Raw genomic sequence first — 18,167 nt, forward strand, 5'->3', positions numbered from 1 at the left:
GGATATTCCCAGTTGCACTGCTGCCTTTCTACACGATTTCCCGGGACTTCTCTGTACAGCAAGTCGTACCGCTTCAATATTCTCCGGCGAACAAACAGGCTTAGGCCGAGGTCGCTTCGCTTCCAATACTGTTCCTTCCTGTACAAATTTATCGTACAACATGTGGATGGTAGTCCGCAGCTCGTGGTCGTGTGGTAGCGTTCTCGCTTCCCGCGCCCGGGTTCGATTCCCGGCGGGGTCAGGGATTTTCTCTGCCTCGTGATGACTGGGTGTTGCGTGTTGTCCTTAGGTTAGTTAGGTTTAAGTAGTTCTAAGTTCTAGGGGACTGATGACCATAGATGTTAAGTCCCATAGTGCTCAGAGCCATTTGAACCATTTTTTGAACCTGTGGATGGTCTTCTTGCAAGGGACCCATCGTGTGTTAAACTGTTGTCGAAAACACCTCTGAGTCACAACAAGGCTTTTCGTTTCATGAAAAAGTAACACAATTGCCGATAGTTGCTCTGTCGTCAGTCTTCCATTGTCAGCCATTGCTGCTTACTAGTCTGCTAGCGGCAGTATCGTGAATTACACGTCATTTCGTAACTCATTTGTTGTTCCAAGCTCTGCTGGTACTGCTGTAGACATCCCAGCGGGATATCTAATGTGCGTCGTAAATTGTGAAAGAAACAATTGGTAACACATTTCGTGCGCCACGATGTATACGCTTCTCGTTCGTGAAATATATGTTTATATTTTCTTGCTTTCAGCGGAATTACCTGCAGATGTACATATATGCGAAAGTATTTCTTCGTGAATCAATTGTTGCTTTAATCATTGAATCACTGTGATTTGGTTGCGTTTTACGTGTGTTTCACAATTCATGTCTCTTGGTAATATAATAACGCATGGAACGTAAAAATATAACAACTACGTCCGTTAGTCAAGTAGAAAATAATTAAAAACAAGCATTATCCCTACGACGCATGTGTGTGTGTGTGTGTGTCTGCTTTCTCACCGCTTGGAGCGGTAACAGTTTTCCCACCAAAGAGTGTCGTGACTGTATGTATTAGACTGTGCTATTAGTACGAACATCCCATCAATTCTGCTTCTGTAGCACAAGCTTCGAAATGCTAATTACTCCTTAAAACGCCAACTCTGGCTTCCAATTCACTTCTTAAAGGCAGATGTACCGGTAGTACAAAATTCCAAAAAAAGTCGACTTTTTAAAATTGCGTGATTTACTACATTGATTCTTTAAGAATAACATCGCGAAATTTCATCATGGTATTCTGGCTAGAACTACGTTAAAAAAAAAAGGGCGTCTGTGCCTGTCATGCCCATTCTTTCTATGCTGTGATCCACACATCCTCTACGCTAGAAATTTTTTGTGCGTTAAGTTTTCGTTCACAAAATCGAAACGAACTGCAGAAGACCATAGAAGACTGTGAGAAAGATTATCTTTGCCTGTTTACCTGCTCTTTTGATTACAACAAGTTCTTTTGAATAGTACGTGCTACAAACTAATTTCAGTTTTTACTTTTTCTGTATCACCCTGTATTGCTCGAAATGGGTCATAACAGTTGACGGAGATTCAAAAACGTGTGGAAATGTCGAATTTTACATGTAAATGGTACAGGAAATTTAAATAACAATGTTGCAACAGCTGTCTCTAAGTGTGAAGAACCATTTTCGACAAAGTCACTTTCACTGAAGAAGAAAATTATCGAAGCAATTGATGATGCCGTGTACAGTGCCAAAAACGAGTCTTCCACTGGATTTAGTTTAAAACCAAATTTCAGGTATCTAGGCAATGCTGAACTGCTGAATAAATGTGTACATGGGAAAACACAGAATATCAATGGGAGCTACAGTCACCTTATGTGGAGGTATTGTCCAAAAACAGTATTTGTGTCCTCAGTTGTTGTGAAGACAGCTGCATGTGATGCCTGTCTACTGTTCAATAGTGGAAATGTGGATAGCATTAGGTGCCTGCAGAGACTAGACTGCCATCCAGGTGCATTCACACTGGAGTATCAATGAAGCGCGACTGAACGAGTTGCTACAAATCGACTTGCTGTCTTTGCTCTCAGGAGATTTTATAGTTAGAACGGTTAGGCACTGTACTGTTGCGAACTTAAACGATTCTGCGACTTCACTTCCGGGTAGGGAGTCGTCATTGAGTACGCAGCGTTCAGTGAATGAGAGCACTTCTTCTGCCTATACTCACGTTGAGACGTTATCTGAACTTCGTCCATGTTGCTGGGAGTTCGCGTTTTTACTCTGTAGAATACAGAGAGGAGAAGACAGTATTAGATTATACTAGTCAGAGGACCGTCTTCTGCCGTCCCAGTGTTGTCGAATGAGGTTTCCCTTATATTTTGTGGCTGGAGTTCTTCCGTCGTCGCGGACGTGTAGGAGAACCATCACTCCGACGCACGGGACACAGTACATAAGGTGATATTGCTAATTGCTTTGGCTTATTAGAGCTATAAAGCTAAACAGCTGTGATCACATAAATTTTACTTCTAGTGCTTGGTACGTAGATGATGTCAGCCATCTCTATTTATATTAAGTCGCGGTGCCATAAAAAAGGGGCAGATTTGGGCAATTGAACAACCATATTAGTTACCTCTTAATGTCCACTGGACATTGGTGTATAAATATTTGTAATATATAAAGTAGTTTTAATCTACAATAAATGTATAAGCAGAAACAGCATTTATCATTTGTAGTTACTAGTCCCCTTAATCATTCATTTATGTTTATGTTGTAATTTATATGTTAAAGAGCAAGAAGGAGGAAATAATATCACAACCAAGAGATCCAAAGATCTGCTTCAGGGGGTAGGCAGACAGGGCCAAATCTCGATTTTCGCGTTCAGTATTTTCCGTTGCGCACATTCATTTTTACACCCGCCTGAAGTAGCATCTTAGAAGCGTTAGTATGAAGTATACTGACAATCTTAAATGGTCCATTATAAATGAATTTAAATTTTGAAATCTCATTATCAATCTCGCTTGATTTCTCGTTCACTTTAACGAGAACGAGGTCGCCAATTGCAAGTTTAGCAAACGGCGCTTTCGCGTCAAGACGCCATATTCGCTTCTTTCTTCACCTCAATGTCAAGCGAAGAGAAATCAATTATCTCTTCAACCAAACTCTCAGACTTATGCCCTAATAGGATTTCCTCCAGAGTGAACCCCTTCAGATTCGTGCATCAAATCATTCATAATTTTTCAAAATAGCCGTGCCACTGATTATCGTTGCATATGGAGAGTCTCAGTTCCGTTGCGAGCAGAGAAGAGACAGAGCAGCTTGAGGCATGAAAGAGTGTGAAAGTCTTTGTTGGGCGCTCCCGCAGACGCGGGTTGCAGCTGTGATAGCGCCAGCGTAGGCGCGCCTAATTCGTTAACTCGTGAGTTTTGAGAGCGCGGTAGGAGTACACAGGTGAAGGAAGCTGCAATTCTAACTATTGCCTGTCCCACAATTATCTGTGGCTCTGGAGAACCCTCAGGGTCCTCAACCAGGAACAGCAGTAACACATCATTGCCGTCGGCTACGTTCTTCATTGACCGCGCAATACAACATAGTAAGATTGTTAACTGACGGTTATAGTGTTGTAGAATCATTAACCAGCGACATTGCTTTCACAAAGTATGACTAACTTGAATAATAACGTGCAATTGTTAAAACTTGTAGGACACCTGTGTTGTCATTTTCCTAAGACAGTATTACCAGGCAGGGTTCCTTTCCTTTCCATGCAATCACTGAGTGGCGAAGGAATATGAAAATTGATTAACTATTTACTGCCCAGTTTTGTGTGTTTGCTAATGATCAGTTTCAGTCTAAATTTCCTGCATCAGTAACTGTTCATTTTTTATTGCATAACAGAGGTTTAAATCATTTTTCACTTTTAATTATTAACTTGATTCAGTTAACATGATAAAGTTTCATTGACAAAACTAGTAACTAAAGATACAGCACAAATTAAGAACGCGCAATATCATTTATTCTGTGTTTAGCTTAGTGCATGACTTCTACTGGTTGGGTATGTATTTAAGTGTTGCTATATTAAAAGTATAATCAGTTGCCTGTTTACTTAAAGTAAATTCATTTCAGTCTTTCAATAATGAAAAGTAAGTTGCTTGCCTTTTTCTAAATTTTGCATTACTTTACACTGAGGTTACTGAAAGTCATTTCTTACATTACAAAGTTTACGTTAAGCCAGTCATTTATATAACAAGTAACTCCATTTAACTTTACTTTCAGAATTTAGTATTTCAGAATAAGTAACTGCAAACTCAGTGCTTTGTCATTAATTTATTGTCGCGTGAACTGTTGTCCTGTGAAAAAGCGACAACCTATTGTTGCTACATCAGTGATTATTTGCTTAAATTCCTTTGCCAGTACCTTTCTTAAGATTCTGGAGATTCATTGCCCACAAGCTGGCTACCATTTAATTATCCCATTTTTAGCTAATCAGTGTTTTCCTTGTATTATCAGTTATTTTTGTAGTAAATATTATGTGGTACACTTCCCCCTCCCCCTCGCCTGTATGGGTCATGAGCGATTGCACTATAGTTCACACTTTTCAAAGTTATCATCAGTATTTAGCTTAGTTTAGAACGGATTCTATTCAGATTCAGAAAGTCTACAACAGTCTCTTGTACACTTTCCTCTAACTGGTGTTATTTTCCCTTGGTAACATAGTCTTCCTCACTGAAAAATTTCATTTGGCTAATGTGATTGCGGTCAGTTACATCGCAATCCATTAGGCTGATTAGGAAGGGGGAGCTTACAGTTTCACAGATACTTAAGGGACTGAACTGGAAAACTCTTGAAGATAGGTGTAAACTATCATGAGAAAGTCTATTAACAAAGTTTCAAGTACCAGCTTTAAATGATTACTCTATGAATATATAACAACCCCCTATATATCACTCACATAGGGATTGTGAGTATAAGATTATAATAATTACTGCACATTCAAAGAATCATTCTTCCTTTGCTCTATACACGAATGGAACACGAAGAAACCCAAATAACTAATACAATGGGATGTGTCCTGTGCCATGCAGTATAGATGTAGAAGTAGAAACAAAAATCTGTCCCACACGTTTTATTAGCCTCTTACGAAAATGTAAACTGTGAAATTCCAGTTGCATTGCTTGATTAGTTTACAAGTAAAGGTGGATTACAGAAATTATGGTAATTAAAAATTAAAATCCTTATAAGATGTATATCAATGTGCATTTTCAAACATAAATTGCACAGAATATGAAGCTTTACTATTTTACTTGTAATATTTTTGGAGATATATATGTTTAAGTACAAGAATGCATTTTGCCCTATGTCTGTCCTTAAGAGTAGCTCGTGATCCATGGATAACTATAAATTCTTATGTAAATTTCTTACTCATTGTGGGCAAAGTGAAACGAAACAAAACTGTGTAGCCATTTTTGATAAATAAAGAAACGAGCTGCAACCACATTGCCACACATACACACTGCTGCTAACCAGCCAGGCAGCCATATTGCCTTCACGCATCGAAAGTGATCCATCACATTGTCTGGGATTTCCATGTGACCAGCGATGGGCAACCGACCTATGTGATTTGCTCACATACATGTGATCTATGAAGCGATTGGTTATCCATGCGATGGATCCCTTAAGAAAGGTTGGTGGATGTAGGTAGATTATGAATAAGTCGGTGTCTATTTCCAGTTCCTTCGTCTTTTTAAAATACCTCTGATCATACAACTTACGATTTTCATTATGCTGATCAAAAATAAAATCATTTTGGCATGCTTTTCCTAATATTTCTAAAAAAATATAAAAACGACGAAAAAACATCGATGTATCATTGTTAATAGCAGCGATATTTTTCCGTGTGAAAATCGATATTTGTAATAATGAGTATCTCTCGAGTCAGAGACGACGAAAAATCTCGACTGGCGGAAGCTATAAGATACACATTGGCTGTACCGTGAATGCCTTCATAAAATGTTTTGAGAATGAACTTTAAGTGAAGAAAGCAGGAATACTAAAACCATATCACTCCCATAGGGACCACAAGACAAGATTAGTTAGAGAATGCATGGAGGTATTGAACCAACCATCTATCCATGCTTCATACGTCAAGTTCTGGTAACTGGTACAATGGAAATTAGTCTGTACCTTGCTCTTCACAGTGGTTTGCCTGAACACAGATGTAAATGTTTATTTACAAGCTCACAATAAAAATACTATCCATTATCAGAACTGCCATTATTTTCACAATAACAAATTTCCATATAGGTTATGCACGATTCAGAATGTGGCTTTATATTCTAGTGGAAAAGTCTGAAACATGTTAGCTGTGGACATTAGGTAGGAAATTGAAAATCCCCAAATATTTAAACAAAAAGCAAGCCATTCCTTCTACAAAATATCTGAATACTTGCACTCAGGAACCTAAATTCTGCCTGTATCAGGTAGAACATGCATTTGCCAGTACGTAGACAGTGAATAGCAGGCTGTGTAAAGTTAAAATGCTTTGTGTAAAGAGCAAATTGAAAGAAAATTTGTTGGAAAATTTCATTCTACTTAGTGAACGTTTAGCATGTATGAGGATGTGGATGCATGTGCATGTAGTTTTATCTTATACTGAGTTGTCCATTTAGTGTATGCATAAATATACATTATTTTCAGTTATAAAAGTTTTTTAATTTTTTCAAGAGGCCTGTTAAGACATTACTAATATGAATGTCTCATGGTGTATCCATAAATATTAATTCCAGTATCTTAGTGCATCATGTATCTTTTTACTTTCATGTTTTATGATGTAACAATAGTTGATATCAGGGCTATCATTAATCTTCCATATTGGATCCTAGTGTATCCATTATTGTAAATTTTATGAGAAATTCATGATTGTAAATACTGTAAAAACAGCTTGAATAGATTATTGCTAGTCATAATTTATTGTTAGTACACTTTATAGAAGTAGGCGGCAGTGTTAATTCGACTCGTTCCACATCCTTGAAGGCTATCCTTCATGATACGCTTGATTGAACATGATGTGTGAACGTGTGAATGAGCCCAACTATGCAGGTGAAAATCTAACTCATAAATAAACATGTCACTACCCTACTGTGAACGAACTTACCCATGATCTGAAATACGTCACTTCCGCCAAGTCACATGTTGCATTAGGGCAAAGAGAAATCATATCAGCTTGCTGAGAATACAGGGCAACCTCCTGAAGCTTATGACACGGAGCCTGATGGAAGGTGTGTGGTCCAGAGACTGCCACGAACTCGCTAGCTGGGGCAGATGATGTGGTGGTTTACACCTTTGAACACAAAAGGCACGATAATGATCCTGGCACTTTGCTACAATATGTGGTCACGCTGTTGTTGAAGATTTCCTTCTTCCTGGATCTTCTCCCCAGAAGTGCAATGACTTTATAGGGGACACTTAACTTTTTGATCATCATCCACTGACTGTGAGCAGCCTCTGTTATTTCAATGATTTGGGCATGCAAAACTTAATCCAAATTCGTGCATTCACACGTTCACACAGCATGTTCAATCAATCGTATCATGAAGGAGAGCCTTCAAGGATGTGGAACGAGTCGATATAACACTGCCGCCTACTTCTGTAAAATGTACTAACAATAAATTATGATTAGCAATAATCTATTCAAGATGGTTTTTACAGTATTTACAATCATGAATTTCTCATAAAATTTACAGTAATGGATACACTAGGAACATTCTGCTTCAAACAACTTGATTATCGTGCACTAAATGCACACACTGACGTAGGTGGAGAAATGGTTAATGTACTGCATTCACATTCAGAAGAAGCAGTGTTTGAATCCTTGGTGTCCCTAAATTGATTAAGGTGAGTTACAAGATGGTTCTTTTGAGAATTATATGGCTACTTTCGTTACCTATGTTAGCCTCTTCTAGCTTATGCTCCAACTCTAATGTCCTTGTTGAAAACTCCGGTCTTGTTTGTTTTACTTACTTTAGCAAATGCCTACAACATACAACTGGAAACAAAGTACCCAGGCTCTTTGCTCACAAGAACTATTGCAGATGCATTAAAGGTTCTTATACAAGCAAGAAATGTATGAATGCGGTTGCTCTTCAGAATGCACAATGTTGTAACGATGCAGTAACTTTTCATGGAACCCTTGTCTTATGGACACGAGTGTAATATGACCAAAAACGTTCGTTTTAAGAAGCTATATGACAATACTCGACAGTGTATAGAAGTAATTGGCCAGTAGAATTTCTTTATTCATTCTCAAACTCTATTTAGTTACAAGGCATTTATTACTCTCTGTCAGGTTGTTGAATATATGTGTACCAATACATTTTGCTCCTTGAGTACACTGTCTATCCAAAAAGTTCCAAGACAGGTTTTGTTCATGATTTACATATGATGTCAGCACAGTAACTATGGTGCCACTTTGAACTAACAACTGTAAACAATAGACAGTTGTGAGTAAGCAGTTTTAAGTAATGGACATGTGGGTTTAGTGTGTCAGTGTTGGTGTGTTGCAAATCACAATGGAGAAACGTTCCTACATCAAGTGTTCAAGACATTCTCCAAAATGTCTGAAGAAGGGAAAAGGTATGTGCAAAGCTGGTCCTGGGTGCCTCGGCTCCCAAACAAAAATGATGCGATTATTTATGGTGTCACAGGTTGGAACATAGAAAGAAAACATGATAATTAGAGAAAAATTGTAGTCGAAAAAAGGTAAGCAGTAAATGAAATTTCTGCCGACGGGAATGTTATTTGAGCGATGTGTAGTCTTGTGTTACCAGGAAAAACCAGCAGCAAAATTGTCATGAAACGTGAAAAGAAATTATATGTCATGTGACAATGTTTTTACTTAACTAAATAAAAACAAATAAACATTTTCGATTTTTATTTCTATACCATGAAGATCAATGATACTGTAGAGTAATGCAAAAATATAAATAATAGAGATAAAAGTCATAAATATATGCAGATTTATATTTTGATGAGCTGGATGTCCAGATTCATTCGTCATTTGTGATAATTTTGTGAGATTGAAGTGAATTTTACAGACTGTCTATTATTGTGTAAATGTGATGCATTGTTCAAACTGCAAGCAGTTTTGAATACACCAGGGAGTTAATTCGAAAATGCAAAACTGAGTTTTAATGTTTTAAATGGATGCAGTGGCCCAGAGAATCATTTATAAACCACAGTCCGAAGTGTTAAATATCATTATTTTTGCATATACCTATGCCACCTAAGAATTTTGTATTGACTTATTATGCAACAAATCCATTGTGAAGAAGTTGTTGATTACTGTTACTGTCAAAGTGTGTGGCCAAACAATAGTTTCTGTTGGTTTATAGACCACAAAACATCGACTGTTATTTGAATAGATTGTCTTTTTCGTGGTAAATACGACCATGTTTTGACTTTAATTCCGAAGTACGGTAGGCACAGGGATTTGTTTTCCCATTAGAGCGATGTTCACAGATTGTTGGCACGTTTACCCATCTCTTCAGATCACGTGAATCCTTCCTCCCACGAAATAGTTGTGTCTGCAAATCTCCGTGTCCGCATATCTCCGGACACCGTTAAGAACGTGTCAGAAAAATTTCTGTCTTATTACCACTGTAGTGACGTTTTTTTCAGACCAGAAAACTAGTGATGTTAAGTAATGCTCTACAACTCTGTCGCTTTTGGAAATCCAGTGTATACAGGGTGTTACAAAAAGGTACGGCCAAACTTTCAGCAAACATTCCTCACACACAAACAAAGAAAAGATGTTATGTGGACATGTGTCCAAAAACGCTTAATTTCCATGTTAGAGCTCATTTTAGTTTCGTCAGTATGCACTGTACTTCCTCGATTCACCGCCATGATTTTATACGGGATGTTCTACCTGTGCTGCTAGAACATGTGCCTTTACAAGTGCGACACAACATGTGGTTCATGCACGATGGAGCCCCAACACATTTTCAGTCGAAGTGTTCGTACGCTTCTCAACAACAGATTCGGTCACCGATGAATTGGTAGAGGCGGACTAATTCCATGGCCTCCACGCTCTCCTGACCTCAACCCTCTTGACTTTCATTTATGGGGGCATTTGAAAGCTCTTGTCTATGCAACCCCGGTACCAAATGTAGAGACTCTTCGTGCTCGTATTGTGGACGGCTGTGATACAATACGCCATTCTCCAGGGCAGCGTCAGTGCATCAGGGATTCGATGCGACGGAGGGTGGATGCATGTATCCTCGCTAACGGAGGACATTTTGAACATTTCCTGTAACAAAGTGTTTGAAGTCACGCTGGTACGTTCTGTTGCTGTGTGTTTCCATTCCATGATTAATGTGATTGGAAGAGAAGTAATAAAATGAGCTCTAACATGGAAAGTAAGCGTTTCCGGACACATGTCTACGTAACATATTTTCTTTCTTTGTGTGTGAGGAATGTTTCCTGAAAGTTTGGCCATACCTTTTTGTAACACCCTGTGTACTTCTGTAAGATAGCTGACACATCAAAATGTCGTTAATGAATTCGCGCAGGTGACTCGCGATGATATCGCCGTTTGAAGACGACGGTCGGATACATTAATTGTAAGTTGAAACGAAACAAATTGCTGCTGCATACAAGAGTAGTGGCGTAGCTGCCATAGGGCAGTAGCTCCATGAACGACATGCGAAAAAAGTTACGTAATATCTTCGTTGCATCAATAATTGTCGCCTACATAAACATAACAGGGTGTATTGCTTGTGCGCTAAGACGCGGATCCATCCGCCATTCGAGTGTTGTTGGTTGATGTCGGGATTGCCATGGCTGCCAACCTCTGCGAAACTTAACGGCGAGTGGAACTGAATTACGGGCAGTGTGTTCGACAATACATTGTGTGCTCACCTTTGAATATCAAATCTACAAACTGTGTTTTTACGGAACATTCTTGGTGCTGCATGTCATTTCTGACATCGAAAACGATAGGTATTACACGCGAAATTACAGGCTCTACAAAGCCTGTTCTTCCGGCGTCTGCCAAGGCCTTGTTCCGCACGTCCCAGGATTCTCCGCGGCAGCGAGAAGTCACGTAGTAGCGGACAAGCAGTAATTTGGCACTGAGCATAGTTGTTTGCGTAGGGAATTCCCCGAAGCGAATGATCCCCTTGATGTGTTGTAACCAACTGCAATCTGAATTTGATAAAAGAAGAAGAGAAAAAGTGAATCTTGGTCTTGGATGGTTTTGCAGCTTGGGTTAGTGACCGGCTCGTCATCAATGTAGCAAATAACAGTTCCAGTGATGACCTTTATGGCTGTATCCATTGGATTCAGATATCGAGGGAATTAGAAAGATTACTGGATGATTTATGAAAGTAAGTACTGCCTTCAGTGGCTTCACTTTCTTTACCTGCTCTTTTCCTGAACTCTCATATGCTCTCCACCCGGCTGTTGAAGTGAAGCACGTATTTCCGAATGGGGCACAAATTATTTAATAAGCTTCCACAATATGTATTAGAACTACCTGAATAAGCACTCAAAAAAAGTGTACGAGTGGCTAGTTGCTCACCCATTCTATGGCATAAAAGATTATTCCAAAGTAATATATTTTTTTAGTATCAATGACATGGCTCGTTTTCTTTGAATTAACATTTATATTGTATTATATGCCTGACGTTGTCTATTGCTGTAATGGCCGAATGACAATAAAATTACTATTATTATTATTATTACCAGTGTAATTTAATTCATTGTCTTAAAATAAATTAGAATTTGCTGTTTTGTTGTTTCTCCGGCGGTTGTCGTTTCTACAAATTAACTGCACGTGGTCACATAACTGTGACTTTGCTGGCACCACTGACCAGTCAGCGAAAATACGCCGGTAATATTTGTGCGGTTGTGAGATTTTGTCGGTCATTCGGTCACATTCCAGCACAACTTCCCTTATTATCATCTTACTTGAGTGTGCTCGAGTGGGCGTTTTTAAGCTCCACGTAAACAACAGGCTAATGAGGTAACAGCCAATGCGGAAGTAAACATAGCGCCACTTTACGTCAGGTTTGTTCAACTTATAGGCGGTGCAGTGAGTGTTGGAATCGAGGATATAAGGGTGACCAAGCATTATGACTGATTGTTTGGTTTGCAAAGTTTTAGTTGAAGTGAGCTAAAATCACGTAAAAAAGAAAACTAGAAGGCGGGATTAGCCGAGCGGTCTCAGGCGCTGCAGTCATGGATTGTGCGGTTGGTCCCGGCGGAGGTTCGAGTCCTCCCTCGGGCATGGCTGTGTGTGTTTGTCCTTAGGCTAATTTAGGTTAAGTAGTGTGTAAGGTTAGGGACTGATGACCTTAGCAGTAAGTCCCATAAGATTTCACACACATTAAAAAAAAAAAAAGAAACCTATTGGTGCGTTTAAGCGAAATAACGTCAGGAAAAATGAGCTTAAACAGAAGTTGATCGTAATTGACAAATTTATTACTCTTCTACAACTGCTTCTGGCCCAAACATTTGTGTTGATTGTGACTCAGATAATGCAGTATCTGTTGAGAAGTCTACTGAAGACGACCCGAAAATAATTGTAGTTAAAAATACCGCCGGCAACAACGACGCCACTGATCAAACGACGCCAATGACCATGTTGGCGACATCTGCGTAGCACACGAAACAGGGAAAGAACCGTAGACAAATACACCCTTCGAAAAGGTAAATAAAACCTCCAATGACTTGGAATCTTCACGAATAAGACATTGAGGGATAAAGAAAAGTATCAAATTCTTGATATGGGACCCTTACAGCCTTGAGGGCCATTTCCTAGAGATCCCCACCAGAACAACAGGTGTTTCTCAACATTTTACTATGTTTCAGTTTCGAAGTATGGACCAGTTAATAGTTTTTGGCTGTGTTGTTCCAAATTTCTGAATGCTGCGTATTATCAACCTTGCAGTTTGTTTGCTTCGCAAAGGAATAATTTATGGTGTACGGGTAATGGGAACTGGCAGCACTTATCAAAAAGAATTGAAGAACGCAGTTTCTCGAGTGGCCATACGAAAGCGTGTGCTGCGTGCAAACTTTGCATACAATAATTCTATCGACAAGGAAGTTGAAATTCCTAAAGAAGTGTAGGTTTGTAAAATGGTTCTTATAAGGATATTCGAAATCATACTTAGCAAAAAGTTTATAGGCTTTCATAGGACATCGAGAGAACTTAAGTTAGGAGGAAGGAAACCTTTTTTCTGTCCGTTGTAGAGCTTGTCGCACGATATGATCCTATTTTACGACAAGTTTTGGATATACTCAAAGGTAATCGTTTTCACTTTAAGAATTTTTTGGCATTTTATTTTTTCAGTTGTTTGCATTCGAAAACATTTTTAAAATCACGTCTTTTTGTTTGATAGGATCTGCAAGTAATCTGAGTCCAACAATTCAAAATGAAATATTAAGTGCTTGAAAATAATCTGCTAGAACAAATTAAGAGTATCACCGTTTTTCGCCATCGTAATGGGCACTACATACGATATATTGAAGGTAGATCAGCTAAGCATTGCTCAGAGACATACAGTAATAATCAGATCGGAAAATGGACAACCATTCGATTTAGAAGTAAAAGAATTATTTCTAGATCTTTATGCAGTCGTCATACATTTAGTCAAGCAAGTAACGAAATTATTTCCTATTGACAAAAATATTGATGCGGTCAGTGTCGTGAGTGATGTTTATAATGGTGTAAAAGCCAATAAAAATAAAAAAAAAAATTCTGCCAAATGCGAAGTATGTACAATTCGCCAGTCATAATTTGAATTTATTGATAAATAATGCCATAATTTTTTTCTCTCCTGCAGTGAAATGACTTCATGAGAGATACTTAACTTTGGGTCTGCATCCACTGATTGTGAGTAACCTCTATTGTGTCAATGATCTGGACATGCATAGTTTAATCCATATTTGTTCAGTTTACATTCTGCTCCATACAACTTCATTATTGTGCACCAAATGCACACACTGGCCAAGTTGGAGCATAATGTACAGCATTGACATTCAGAAGAAGCAGGGTGTGGATCCCTACACAGCAAGATATGACTTTTCTTTGGTGTCCCTAAATTCATTAATGTGAATTAAAAGGTGGTTCTTTTGAGCATTACATGGCAGGTTTCGTTTCTACTTCTAGTGTTGTGGTTATAAGTTCATCCTAGATTCACTATTGTTATTAACCATTAGGGAGTATATGCATTGGCTCGCGAGCATTGAGAATCCCTAGGTCCCTGAAAAGGCTTCTGCAACATATTTGTTTGTAATGTTAACACAGCATTCTTTTTGCAAACTTCTAACTTTTTCCCCCCCCCACATCACCTGCAGTTCCGCAGAGCACTATGCCATAGGACTGAACTCAGTGAAAGTATGCTGACAACCTTGTCTGCAGATCATCACAGTCAGAGAGTGTCTGATGCAACGCAGCAGTCCTTCGTTTTCACAAATGATACCATGATCATCATCAAATTGTAAGAATTTGAGATATCTGCTGTGCAGCCAGTGTTGCTACATGAGGGCATTACACCCCATAAATATATTTTGCAAGGCACCAGCTTTGTACCAGTTTCACAGTACACCTCGTATCCTGATGATTGTGTCACATGTCATACTGTTGCCAGGTAAATAGCATACATTGACACCATACCTCAGGACATTTCAGAGAACTCGTAGACCCTGTCACTCGTGAATGTGAATTTATAAATTGTATTAAAATTTTTGCAACCTGATATATCAAGTTTTACACCATTTTATCGTGTTGCATTTAAACAAAATATACTTCTTTCATTTCTTTGAAGGTCCCAGAGATTCCTATTAGCGGTATTGTTGTTCAGGTCTTTAGTCCAGAGACTGGTCTGATGCACCTCTTCATGCTACTCTACCCTGTGCAAGGTTCTTCATCTCCCTGTACCTACTGCAACCTACATCCTTCTGAATCTGTTTAGTGTATTCATCTCTTGGTTTCCCTCTATGATTTTTACCCTCCACGGTGCCCTCCAATACTAAATTGGTGATCCCTTGATGCCTCAGAATATGCCCTACCAACCGAACCCTTGTTCTAGTCAAGTTGTGCCATAAATTTCTCTTCTCTCCAGCTCTATTCAATGCATCCTCATTAGTTATGTATATTTGGATACAATTCATATATTGTTAATGTCAAATTTAATTTATGATTATGTCCCTGAACAGTACTGTTTGCTCCAGCACTTACACGAATACTATACTCTTCCGTCATGGACAAATAAAGTACTATTGTAGAAAGGCACCATTCCTTGTTGTTATTGATACATATATATGTATGCTGTCATATGGTAAGTGTATATAGCAGTTGGGCTTTTGAACAAGGTTTGATTAACAATCGTGCATTAAAATTATTCCCACTGAACACGGGAAAAGTGAGGTTTCCATAAAAAAATCACAAAAATTAAAACTTCAGGTTGGAGTTGTTCACAAAAATGTAAGAAAGTTGATACAGGTGTAGCAAAAACAAAGAAAACAACTTGAAGATGAAATGTCCTTAGTTAAGCACTGTTTCTTGAGTGAGATCATGAAACATTTCCATATCTTCCTCTTGTCTTTTTTCCTCCTTACTCATTACAGTAAGTTTCAAACGTAGTGATTACAGTAAGTTTCAAACGTAGTGACAGTAAAAGTATAACTGCAAGTGTAACCTCCTTTTGTAACCTCTGTTGTCACATTCACTGCGGTATAAAATTAATATCAGAAGTTCTTGGTCTGGCAGTCAATAACTGGAAAGTGATACATTTACTTTTTGATGTAATACTCTTTTAGGTCAATGAAACCCATCCAACATTTTCCAGTAAGCACACATATTCCACTTGTGAAATGCTATTCTAGGTCACAAAATATCCAGATGTGGTTGTACAGCTTATTTGCTAGAATCAAAATATTTTCCAGGCACCATTTTCCTTAGATGTGACAATAGCAGATCTTAGAGGGTGACAAATCTGCTGAGATGAATAAAGTGGATGTTCCAACATCAAAAATTAGCTTTTTGGACAGATGCACTTTTCTGAAGAAATTTAATTTTTTTTTTTTTTAGAATCAAGTCTTTATTTTTTTAATCCTGTTGGCTCATAAGACTTGTGTACTTTTTGTCAGTATTTTTGTACACTTTGCAAGATATAATCAAGAAAAAGACTCCCTTTGTTTGTGGAAAGCACTCGCCATAAGCATTCCCTACCTGCAGCCATGCTCTGCAAACCACAATGAAGTGTATGGCAGAGGGTACATTCCACTGTACCAATTACACCTCATAGAAATTTTATCGCCAAATTTTCTGTAATAAAAGAAAGAATTCTCTCAATCTATTATAAGACTTCTAAGTCTGAAAGTGTCTTTTTTTTGCTAAGTCCAGAGTTTTACATTTCTAAACATTTAAAGCAAATTGCCAATCTTTTCACCGTTTTGAAAACATATCAGAATCTGAATGCATAATGCATCTTAGTTTTTATCAGACAGTACTTCATTATAGATGACTGTGTCATCTTCAAAAAGTCCGAAATTAATATTAATATTGTCCACAGGGTCATTAATTTATAACATGAACGGCAGAGATCCCAACTCACTCGCCTGGGGCACTCCTAAAAAGATCTGCTGATGACTCTTTATCCAAGACATGTTGCATCTGCCCCACACAGAAATCCTCAATCCAGGCGCAAATTTTGGTGCATACTCCATATGATAATATTTTTGGTTATGAACATAGACGTGGAACTGATTTAGATGCTTTTTGTAAATGGAAGATGACTGCATCGACCTGACTGTCTTGATAAATGGTTCTTTTTTTTCACTATGTTGTTGTTGTTGTTGTTGTTGTTGTTGTTGTGGTCTTCAGTCCTGAGACTGGTTTGATGCAGCTCTCCATGCTACTCTATCCTGTGCAAGCTTCTTCATCTCTCAATACGTACTGCAGCCTACATCCTTCTGAATCTGTTCAGTGTATTCATCTCTTGGTCTCCCTCTACGATTTTTACCCTCTACGCTGCCCTCCAATACTAAATTGGTGATCCCTTGATGCCTCAGAACATGTCCTACCAACCGATCCCTTCTTCTTGTCAAGCTGTGCCACAAACTCCTCTTCTCCCCAATCCTATTCAATACTTCCATTCAATACTACCCATCTAATCTTCAGCATTCTTCTGTAGCACCACATTTCAAAGGCTTCTATTCCCATCTTGTCCAAACTATTTATCACCCGTGTTTCACTTCCATACATGGCTACACACCATACAAATACTTTCAGAAACGACTTCCTGACATTTAAATCTATACTCGATGTTAACAAATTTCTCTTCTTCAGAAACGCTTTCCTTGCCATTGCCAGTCTACATTTTATATCCTCTCTACTTCGGCCATCATCAGTTACTTTGCTCCCCAAATAGCAAAACTAATTTACTACTGTAAGTGTCTCATTTCCTAATCTAATTCCCTCAGCATCGCCCGACTTAATTCGAATACCTTACATTATTCTCGTTTTGCTTTTGTGATGTTCATCTTATATCCTCCCTTCAAGACACTGTCCATTCCGTTCAACTGCTCTTCCAAGTCCTTTGCTGTCTCTGACAGAATTACAATGTCAATGGCGAACCTCAAAGTTTTTATTTCTTCTCCATGGATTTTAATACCTACTCCGAATTTTTCTTTTGTTTCCTTTACTGCTTGCTCAATATACAGATTGAATAACATCGCGCAGAGGCTACAACCCTGTCTCACTCCCTTCCCAACCACTGCTTCCCTTTCATGCCCCTCAACTCTTATAACTACCATTTGATTTCTATACAAATTGGAAATAGCCTTTCGCTCCCTGTATTTTACTGCTGCCACCTTCAGAATTTGAAAGAGAGTATTCCTGTCAACATTGTCAAAAGCTTTCTCTAAGTCTACAAATGCTAGAAATGTTGGTTTGCCTTTTCTTAATCTAGCTTCTAAGATAAGTTGTAGGGTCAGTATTGCCTCACGTGTTCCAATATTTCTACGGAATCCAAGCTGATCTTCCTCAAGGTCGGCTTCTATCAGTTTTTCCATTCGTCTGTAAAGAATTCGCGTTAGTACTTTGCAGCCGTGACTTACTAAACTGAAAGTTCGGTAATTTTCACATCTGTCAACGCCTGCTTTCTTTGGGATTGGAATTATTATAT

The sequence above is a fragment of the Schistocerca serialis genome, chromosome 2, assembly GCF_023864345.2.
Source record: "Schistocerca serialis cubense isolate TAMUIC-IGC-003099 chromosome 2, iqSchSeri2.2, whole genome shotgun sequence".
Lineage (NCBI taxonomy): Eukaryota > Metazoa > Arthropoda > Insecta > Orthoptera > Acrididae > Schistocerca > Schistocerca serialis.